Source organism: Salmo salar, unplaced genomic scaffold (genome assembly GCF_905237065.1).
Source record: "Salmo salar unplaced genomic scaffold, Ssal_v3.1, whole genome shotgun sequence".
In the NCBI taxonomy this organism is placed as follows: Eukaryota; Metazoa; Chordata; class Actinopteri; order Salmoniformes; family Salmonidae; genus Salmo; species Salmo salar.
In genome coordinates, this window is record NW_025548960.1 from 22,501 (window position 1) to 30,000 (window position 7,500).

Consider the following 7,500-nt stretch of genomic DNA (forward strand, 5'->3'; position numbering starts at 1 on the left):
AGATCGGGCGTACCCAGGCTGGTATGGCCGTAAGCGAGAAACAATCTCTTGCTACAACATATATAGTCAAAGTGAGTGTGATAAACAGACATTGCATTTTCACCAATTAGATAAGCAGCTTGAACTTTGTGTCACTGAAAAAGTAGAAGAAATTACAAACACTGTTCCCATCACTTTTTAGCACAGGTAGTTGGATAAAATACAAACTTTATTTCCTTTCATCATTTGAACAGGGCAAAGGAGCACAAAGCACACACAAGCTGCATTCAGCAACAATATTCTTGTTTGTCTTATAAATACAAGGCAGATGCTAATTGAAAACACAAGGAAATTTGATCCTATTAAAAAGGCAGGAAGCTGCATTTAGTCAATTCATCATTAAATGCTTACTACAAGGCAGTGTTGCTGATGAAATAGTGCAAGAGCACACCCTCGTGGACAAAATGCTTACAGCACCTGGTATTCCCAGGCGGTCTCCCATCCAAGTACTAACCAGGCCCGACCCTGCTTAGCTTCCGAGATCAGACGAGATCGGGCGTACCCAGGCTGGTATGGCCGTAGCGAGAAACAATCTCTTGCTACAACATATATAGTCAAAGTGAGTCTGATAAAACAGACATTTAGTCAATTCATCATTAAATGCTTACTACAAGGCAGTGTTGCTGATGAAATAGTGCAAGAGCACACCCTCGTGGACAAAATGCTTACAGCACCTGGTATTCCCAGGCGGTCTCCCATCCAAGTACTAACCAGGCCCGACCCTGCTTAGCTTCCGAGATCAGACGAGATCGGGCGTACCCAGGCTGGTATGGCCGTGAGCGAGAAACAATCTCTTGCTACAACATATATAGTCAAAGTGAGTGTGATAAACAGACATTGCATTTTCACCAATTAGATAAGCAGCTTGAACTTTGTGTCACTGAAAAAGTAGAAGAAATTACAAACACTGTTCCCATCACTTTTTAGCACAGGTAGTTGGATAAAATACAAACTTTATTTCCTTTCATCATTTGAACAGGGCAAAGGAGCACAAAGCACACACAAGCTGCATTCAGCAACAATATTCTTGTTTGTCTTATAAATACAAGGCAGATGCTAATTGAAAACACAAGGAAATTTGATCCTATTAAAAAGGCAGGAAGCTGCATTTAGTCAATTCATCATTAAATGCTTACTACAAGGCAGTGTTGCTGATGAAATAGTGCAAGAGCACACCCTCGTGGACAAAATGCTTACAGCACCTGGTATTCCCAGGCGGTCTCCCATCCAAGTACTAACCAGGCCCGACCCTGCTTAGCTTCCGAGATCAGACGAGATCGGGCGTACCCAGGCTGATATGGCCGTAAGCGAGAAACAATCTCTTGCTACAACATATATAGTCAAAGTGAGTCTGATAAAACAGACATTTAGTCAATTCATCATTAAATGCTTACTACAAGGCAGTGTTGCTGATGAAATAGTGCAAGAGCACACCCTCGTGGACAAAATGCTTACAGCACCTGGTATTCCCAGGCGGTCTCCCATCGAAGTACTAACCAGGCCCGACCCTGCTTAGCTTCCGAGATCAGACGAGATCGGGCGTACCCAGGCTGATATGGCCGTAAGCGAGAAACAATCTCTTGTCTACAACATATATAGTCAAAGTGAGTCTGATAAAACAGACATTTAGTCAATTCATCATTAAATGCTTACTACAAGGCAGTGTTGCTGATGAAATAGTGCAAGAGCACACCCTCGTGGACAAAATGCTTACAGCACCTGGTATTCCCAGGCGGTCTCCCATCCAAGTACTAACCAGGCCCGACCCTGCTTAGCTTCCGAGATCAGACGAGATCGGGCGTACCCAGGCTGGTATGGCCGTAAGCGAGAAACAATCTCTTGTTCTACAACATATATAGTCAAAGTGAGTCTGATAAAACAGACATTTAGTCAATTCATCATTAAATGCTTACTACAAGGCAGTGTTGCTGATGAAATAGTGCAAGAGCACACCCTCGTGGACAAAATGCTTACAGCACCTGGTATTCCCAGGCGGTCTCCCATCCAAGTACTAACCAGGCCCGACCCTGCTTAGCTTCCGAGATCAGACGAGATCGGGCGTACCCAGGCTGGTATGGCCGTGAGCGAGAAACAATCTCTTGCTACAACATATATAGTCAAAGTGAGTCTGATAAAACAGACATTTAGTCAATTCATCATTAAATGCTTACTACAAGGCAGTGTTGCTGATGAAATAGTGCAAGAGCACACCCTCGTGGACAAAATGCTTACAGCACCTGGTATTCCCAGGCGGTCTCCCATCGAAGTACTAACCAGGCCCGACCCTGCTTAGCTTCCGAGATCAGACGAGATCGGGCGTACCCAGGCTGATATGGCCGTAAGCGAGAAACAATCTCTTGCTACAACATATATAGTCAAAGTGAGTCTGATAAAACAGACATTTAGTCAATTCATCATTAAATGCTTACTACAAGGCAGTGTTGCTGATGAAATAGTGCAAGAGCACACCCTCGTGGACAAAATGCTTACAGCACCTGGTATTCCCAGGCGGTCTCCCATCCAAGTACTAACCAGGCCCGACCCTGCTTAGCTTCCGAGATCAGACGAGATCGGGCGTACCCAGGCTGGTATGGCCGTAAGCGAGAAACAATCTCTTGCTACAACATATATAGTCAAAGTGAGTCTGATAAAACAGACATTTAGTCAATTCATCATTAAATGCTTAATACAAGGCAGTGTTGCTGATGAAATAGTGCAAGAGCACACCCTCGTGGACAAAATGCTTACAGCACCTGGTATTCCCAGGCGGTCTCCCATCCAAGTACTAACCAGGCCCGACCCTGCTTAGCTTCCGAGATCAGACGAGATCGGGCGTACCCAGGCTGGTATGGCCGTAGCGAGAAACAATCTCTTGCTACAACATATATAGTCAAAGTGAGTGTGATAAACAGACATTGCATTTTCACCAATTAGATAAGCAGCTTGAACTTTGTGTCACTGAAAAAGTAGAAGAAATTACAAACACTGTTCCCATCACTTTTTAGCACAGGTAGTTGGATAAAATACAAACTTTATTTCCTTTCATCATTTGAACAGGGCAAAGGAGCACAAAGCACACACAAGCTGCATTCAGCAACAATATTCTTGTTTGTCTTATAAATACAAGGCAGATGCTAATTGAAAACACAAGGAAATTTGATCCTATTAAAAAGGCAGGAAGCTGCATTTAGTCAATTCATCATTAAATGCTTACTACAAGGCAGTGTTGCTGATGAAATAGTGCAAGAGCACACCCTCGTGGACAAAATGCTTACAGCACCTGGTATTCCCAGGCGGTCTCCCATCCAAGTACTAAGCAGGCCCGACCCTGCTTAGCTTCCGAGATCAGACGAGATCGGGCGTACCCAGGCTGGTATGGCCGTAAGCGAGAAACAATCTCTTGCTACAACATATATAGTCAAAGTGAGTCTGATAAAACAGACATTTAGTCAATTCATCATTAAATGCTTACTACAAGGCAGTGTTGCTGATGAAATAGTGCAAGAGCACACCCTCGTGGACAAAATGCTTACAGCACCTGGTATTCCCAGGCGGTCTCCCATCCAAGTACTAAGCAGGCCCGACCCTGCTTAGCTTCCGAGATCAGACGAGATCGGGCGTACCCAGGCTGGTATGGCCGTAAGCGAGAAACAATCTCTTGCTACAACATATATAGTCAAAGTGAGTCTGATAAAACAGACATTTAGTCAATTCATCATTAAATGCTTACTACAAGGCAGTGTTGCTGATGAAATAGTGCAAGAGCACACCCTCGTGGACAAAATGCTTACAGCACCTGGTATTCCCAGGCGGTCTCCCATCGAAGTACTAACCAGGCCCGACCCTGCTTAGCTTCCGAGATCAGACGAGATCGGGCGTACCCAGGCTGATATGGCCGTAAGCGAGAAACAATCTCTTGCTACAACATATATAGTCAAAGTGAGTCTGATAAAAGCAGACATTTAGTCAATTCATCATTAAATGCTTACTACAAGGCAGTGTTGCTGATGAAATAGTGCAAGAGCACACCCTCGTGGACAAAATGCTTACAGCACCTGGTATTCCCAGGCGGTCTCCCATCCAAGTACTAACCAGGCCCGACCCTGCTTAGCTTCCGAGATCAGACGAGATCGGGCGTACCCAGGCTGGTATGGCCGTAAGCGAGAAACAATCTCTTGCTACAACATATATAGTCAAAGTGAGTCTGATAAAACAGACATTTAGTCAATTCATCATTAAATGCTTACTACAAGGCAGTGTTGCTGATGAAATAGTGCAAGAGCACACCCTCGTGGACAAAATGCTTACAGCACCTGGTATTCCCAGGCGGTCTCCCATCCAAGTACTAACCAGGCCCGACCCTGCTTAGCTTCCGAGATCAGACGAGATCGGGCGTACCCAGGCTGGTATGGCCGTGGCGAGAAACAATCTCTTGCTACAACATATATAGTCAAAGTGAGTCTGATAAAACAGACATTTAGTCAATTCATCATTAAATGCTTAATACAAGGCAGTGTTGCTGATGAAATAGTGCAAGAGCACACCCTCGTGGACAAAATGCTTACAGCACCTGGTATTCCCAGGCGGTCTCCCATCCAAGTACTAACCAGGCCCGACCCTGCTTAGCTTCCGAGATCAGACGAGATCGGGCGTACCCAGGCTGGTATGGCCGTAAGCGAGAAACAATCTCTTGCTACAACATATATAGTCAAAGTGAGTGTGATAAACAGACATTGCATTTTCACCAATTAGATAAGCAGCTTGAACTTTGTGTCACTGAAAAAGTAGAAGAAATTACAAACACTGTTCCCATCACTTTTTAGCACAGGTAGTTGGATAAAATACAAACTTTATTTCCTTTCATCATTTGAACAGGGCAAAGGAGCACAAAGCACACACAAGCTGCATTCAGCAACAATATTCTTGTTTGTCTTATAAATACAAGGCAGATGCTAATTGAAAACACAAGGAAATTTGATCCTATTAAAAAGGCAGGAAGCTGCATTTAGTCAATTCATCATTAAATGCTTACTACAAGGCAGTGTTGCTGATGAAATAGTGCAAGAGCACACCCTCGTGGACAAAATGCTTACAGCACCTGGTATTCCCAGGCGGTCTCCCATCCAAGTACTAACCAGGCCCGACCCTGCTTAGCTTCCGAGATCAGACGAGATCGGGCGTACCCAGGCTGGTATGGCCGTAAGCGAGAAACAATCTCTTGCTACAACATATATAGTCAAAGTGAGTCTGATAAAACAGACATTTAGTCAATTCATCATTAAATGCTTAATACAAGGCAGTGTTGCTGATGAAATAGTGCAAGAGCACACCCTCGTGGACAAAATGCTTACAGCACCTGGTATTCCCAGGCGGTCTCCCATCCAAGTACTAACCAGGCCCGACCCTGCTTAGCTTCCGAGATCAGACGAGATCGGGCGTACCCAGGCTGGTATGGCCGTAAGCGAGAAACAATCTCTTGCTACAACATATATAGTCAAAGTGAGTGTGATAAACAGACATTGCATTTTCACCAATTAGATAAGCAGCTTGAACTTTGTGTCACTGAAAAAGTAGAAGAAATTACAAACACTGTTCCCATCACTTTTTAGCACAGGTAGTTGGATAAAATACAAACTTTATTTCCTTTCATCATTTGAACAGGGCAAAGGAGCACAAAGCACACACAAGCTGCATTCAGCAACAATATTCTTGTTTGTCTTATAAATACAAGGCAGATGCTAATTGAAAACACAAGGAAATTTGATCCTATTAAAAAGGCAGGAAGCTGCATTTAGTCAATTCATCATTAAATGCTTACTACAAGGCAGTGTTGCTGATGAAATAGTGCAAGAGCACACCCTCGTGGACAAAATGCTTACAGCACCTGGTATTCCCAGGCGGTCTCCCATCCAAGTACTAAGCAGGCCCGACCCTGCTTAGCTTCCGAGATCAGACGAGATCGGGCGTACCCAGGCTGGTATGGCCGTAAGCGAGAAACAATCTCTTGCTACAACATATATAGTCAAAGTGAGTCTGATAAAACAGACATTTAGTCAATTCATCATTAAATGCTTACTACAAGGCAGTGTTGCTGATGAAATAGTGCAAGAGCACACCCTCGTGGACAAAATGCTTACAGCACCTGGTATTCCCAGGCGGTCTCCCATCCAAGTACTAACCAGGCCCGACCCTGCTTAGCTTCCGAGATCAGACGAGATCGGGCGTACCCAGGCTGGTATGGCCGTAAGCGAGAAACAATCTCTTGCTACAACATATATAGTCAAAGTGAGTCTGATAAAACAGACATTTAGTCAATTCATCATTAAATGCTTACTACAAGGCAGTGTTGCTGATGAAATAGTGCAAGAGCACACCCTCGTGGACAAAATGCTTACAGCACCTGGTATTCCCAGGCGGTCTCCCATCGAAGTACTAACCAGGCCCGACCCTGCTTAGCTTCCGAGATCAGACGAGATCGGGCGTACCCAGGCTGATATGGCCGTAAGCGAGAAACAATCTCTTGCTACAACATATATAGTCAAAGTGAGTCTGATAAAACAGACATTTAGTCAATTCATCATTAAATGCTTACTACAAGGCAGTGTTGCTGATGAAATAGTGCAAGAGCACACCCTCGTGGACAAAATGCTTACAGCACCTGGTATTCCCAGGCGGTCTCCCATCCAAGTACTAACCAGGCCCGACCCTGCTTAGCTTCTGAGATCAGACGAGATCGGGCGTACCCAGGCTGGTATGGCCGTAAGCGAGAAACAATCTCTTGCTACAACATATATAGTCAAAGTGAGTCTGATAAAACAGAAATTTTGTCAATTCATCATTAAATGCTTACTACAAGGCAGTGTTGCTGATGAAATAGTGCAAGAGCACACCCTCGTGGACAAAATGCTTACAGCACCTGGTATTCCCAGGCGGTCTCCCATCCAAGTACTAACCAGGCCCGACCCTGCTTAGCTTCCGAGATCAGACGAGATCGGGCGTACCCAGGCTGGTATGGCCGTAAGCGAGAAACAATCTCTTGCTACAACATATATAGTCAAAGTGAGTCTGATAAAACAGACATTTAGTCAATTCATCATTAAATGCTTAATACAAGGCAGTGTTGCTGATGAAATAGTGCAAGAGCACACCCTCGTGGACAAAATGCTTACAGCACCTGGTATTCCCAGGCGGTCTCCCATCCAAGTACTAACCAGGCCCGACCCTGCTTAGCTTCCGAGATCAGACGAGATCGGGCGTACCCAGGCTGGTATGGCCGTAAGCGAGAAACAATCTCTTGCTACAACATATATAGTCAAAGTGAGTGTGATAAACAGACATTGCATTTTCACCAATTAGATAAGCAGCTTGAACTTTGTGTCACTGAAAAAGTAGAAGAAATTACAAACACTGTTCCCATCACTTTTTAGCACAGGTAGTTGGATAAAATACAAACTTTATTTC

General features: G+C 44.4%; 23 non-coding genes and 1 pseudogene across 23 annotated transcripts in view; all 24 read right to left on the bottom strand.

Annotated features, from left to right (window-relative positions):
• The window catches only part of LOC123734610 (5S ribosomal RNA), a 119-nt gene extending 84 nt beyond the window's left edge, over positions 1-35 (bottom strand). The window contains exon 1 of the ribosomal RNA XR_006764794.1: positions 1-35. This exon is cut by the window's left edge and continues 84 nt beyond it. This is a non-coding gene — a ribosomal RNA (5S ribosomal RNA).
• Positions 36-444: 409 nt separating this feature from the next.
• On the bottom strand, positions 445-562 carry LOC123734405 (5S ribosomal RNA). The gene has a single exon (XR_006764704.1). It is a non-coding gene; the product is annotated as a 5S ribosomal RNA (ribosomal RNA).
• A 139-nt stretch (positions 563-701) lies between these two features.
• Positions 702-820, bottom strand: LOC123734220 (5S ribosomal RNA). Its single transcript, XR_006764519.1, has one exon. It is a non-coding gene; the product is annotated as a 5S ribosomal RNA (ribosomal RNA).
• Positions 821-1,229: 409 nt separating this feature from the next.
• Positions 1,230-1,348, bottom strand: LOC123734966 (5S ribosomal RNA). The gene has a single exon (XR_006765151.1). It is a non-coding gene; the product is annotated as a 5S ribosomal RNA (ribosomal RNA).
• A 139-nt stretch (positions 1,349-1,487) lies between these two features.
• On the bottom strand, positions 1,488-1,606 carry LOC123734248 (5S ribosomal RNA). Its single transcript, XR_006764547.1, has one exon. It is a non-coding gene; the product is annotated as a 5S ribosomal RNA (ribosomal RNA).
• A 140-nt stretch (positions 1,607-1,746) lies between these two features.
• On the bottom strand, positions 1,747-1,865 carry LOC123734621 (5S ribosomal RNA). Its single transcript, XR_006764805.1, has one exon. It is a non-coding gene; the product is annotated as a 5S ribosomal RNA (ribosomal RNA).
• A 141-nt stretch (positions 1,866-2,006) lies between these two features.
• LOC123734221 (5S ribosomal RNA) lies at positions 2,007-2,125 on the bottom strand. The gene has a single exon (XR_006764520.1). It is a non-coding gene; the product is annotated as a 5S ribosomal RNA (ribosomal RNA).
• Positions 2,126-2,264: 139 nt separating this feature from the next.
• Positions 2,265-2,383, bottom strand: LOC123734249 (5S ribosomal RNA). The gene has a single exon (XR_006764548.1). It is a non-coding gene; the product is annotated as a 5S ribosomal RNA (ribosomal RNA).
• Positions 2,384-2,522: 139 nt separating this feature from the next.
• LOC123734632 (5S ribosomal RNA) lies at positions 2,523-2,641 on the bottom strand. Its single transcript, XR_006764816.1, has one exon. It is a non-coding gene; the product is annotated as a 5S ribosomal RNA (ribosomal RNA).
• A 139-nt stretch (positions 2,642-2,780) lies between these two features.
• LOC123734406 (5S ribosomal RNA) lies at positions 2,781-2,898 on the bottom strand. Its single transcript, XR_006764705.1, has one exon. It is a non-coding gene; the product is annotated as a 5S ribosomal RNA (ribosomal RNA).
• A 409-nt stretch (positions 2,899-3,307) lies between these two features.
• On the bottom strand, positions 3,308-3,426 carry LOC123734244 (5S ribosomal RNA). The gene has a single exon (XR_006764543.1). It is a non-coding gene; the product is annotated as a 5S ribosomal RNA (ribosomal RNA).
• A 139-nt stretch (positions 3,427-3,565) lies between these two features.
• On the bottom strand, positions 3,566-3,684 carry LOC123734245 (5S ribosomal RNA). The gene has a single exon (XR_006764544.1). It is a non-coding gene; the product is annotated as a 5S ribosomal RNA (ribosomal RNA).
• A 139-nt stretch (positions 3,685-3,823) lies between these two features.
• LOC123734250 (5S ribosomal RNA) lies at positions 3,824-3,942 on the bottom strand. Its single transcript, XR_006764549.1, has one exon. It is a non-coding gene; the product is annotated as a 5S ribosomal RNA (ribosomal RNA).
• A 140-nt stretch (positions 3,943-4,082) lies between these two features.
• Positions 4,083-4,201, bottom strand: LOC123734643 (5S ribosomal RNA). The gene has a single exon (XR_006764827.1). It is a non-coding gene; the product is annotated as a 5S ribosomal RNA (ribosomal RNA).
• Positions 4,202-4,340: 139 nt separating this feature from the next.
• Positions 4,341-4,458, bottom strand: LOC123734481 (uncharacterized; annotated as a pseudogene).
• Positions 4,459-4,597: 139 nt separating this feature from the next.
• Positions 4,598-4,716, bottom strand: LOC123734655 (5S ribosomal RNA). The gene has a single exon (XR_006764839.1). It is a non-coding gene; the product is annotated as a 5S ribosomal RNA (ribosomal RNA).
• A 409-nt stretch (positions 4,717-5,125) lies between these two features.
• LOC123734666 (5S ribosomal RNA) lies at positions 5,126-5,244 on the bottom strand. The gene has a single exon (XR_006764850.1). It is a non-coding gene; the product is annotated as a 5S ribosomal RNA (ribosomal RNA).
• Positions 5,245-5,383: 139 nt separating this feature from the next.
• Positions 5,384-5,502, bottom strand: LOC123734677 (5S ribosomal RNA). Its single transcript, XR_006764861.1, has one exon. It is a non-coding gene; the product is annotated as a 5S ribosomal RNA (ribosomal RNA).
• Positions 5,503-5,911: 409 nt separating this feature from the next.
• LOC123734247 (5S ribosomal RNA) lies at positions 5,912-6,030 on the bottom strand. Its single transcript, XR_006764546.1, has one exon. It is a non-coding gene; the product is annotated as a 5S ribosomal RNA (ribosomal RNA).
• Positions 6,031-6,169: 139 nt separating this feature from the next.
• On the bottom strand, positions 6,170-6,288 carry LOC123734688 (5S ribosomal RNA). Its single transcript, XR_006764872.1, has one exon. It is a non-coding gene; the product is annotated as a 5S ribosomal RNA (ribosomal RNA).
• A 139-nt stretch (positions 6,289-6,427) lies between these two features.
• On the bottom strand, positions 6,428-6,546 carry LOC123734251 (5S ribosomal RNA). Its single transcript, XR_006764550.1, has one exon. It is a non-coding gene; the product is annotated as a 5S ribosomal RNA (ribosomal RNA).
• A 139-nt stretch (positions 6,547-6,685) lies between these two features.
• LOC123734287 (5S ribosomal RNA) lies at positions 6,686-6,804 on the bottom strand. The gene has a single exon (XR_006764586.1). It is a non-coding gene; the product is annotated as a 5S ribosomal RNA (ribosomal RNA).
• A 139-nt stretch (positions 6,805-6,943) lies between these two features.
• On the bottom strand, positions 6,944-7,062 carry LOC123734699 (5S ribosomal RNA). Its single transcript, XR_006764883.1, has one exon. It is a non-coding gene; the product is annotated as a 5S ribosomal RNA (ribosomal RNA).
• Positions 7,063-7,201: 139 nt separating this feature from the next.
• On the bottom strand, positions 7,202-7,320 carry LOC123734710 (5S ribosomal RNA). The gene has a single exon (XR_006764894.1). It is a non-coding gene; the product is annotated as a 5S ribosomal RNA (ribosomal RNA).
• Positions 7,321-7,500: the final 180 nt, after the last annotated feature.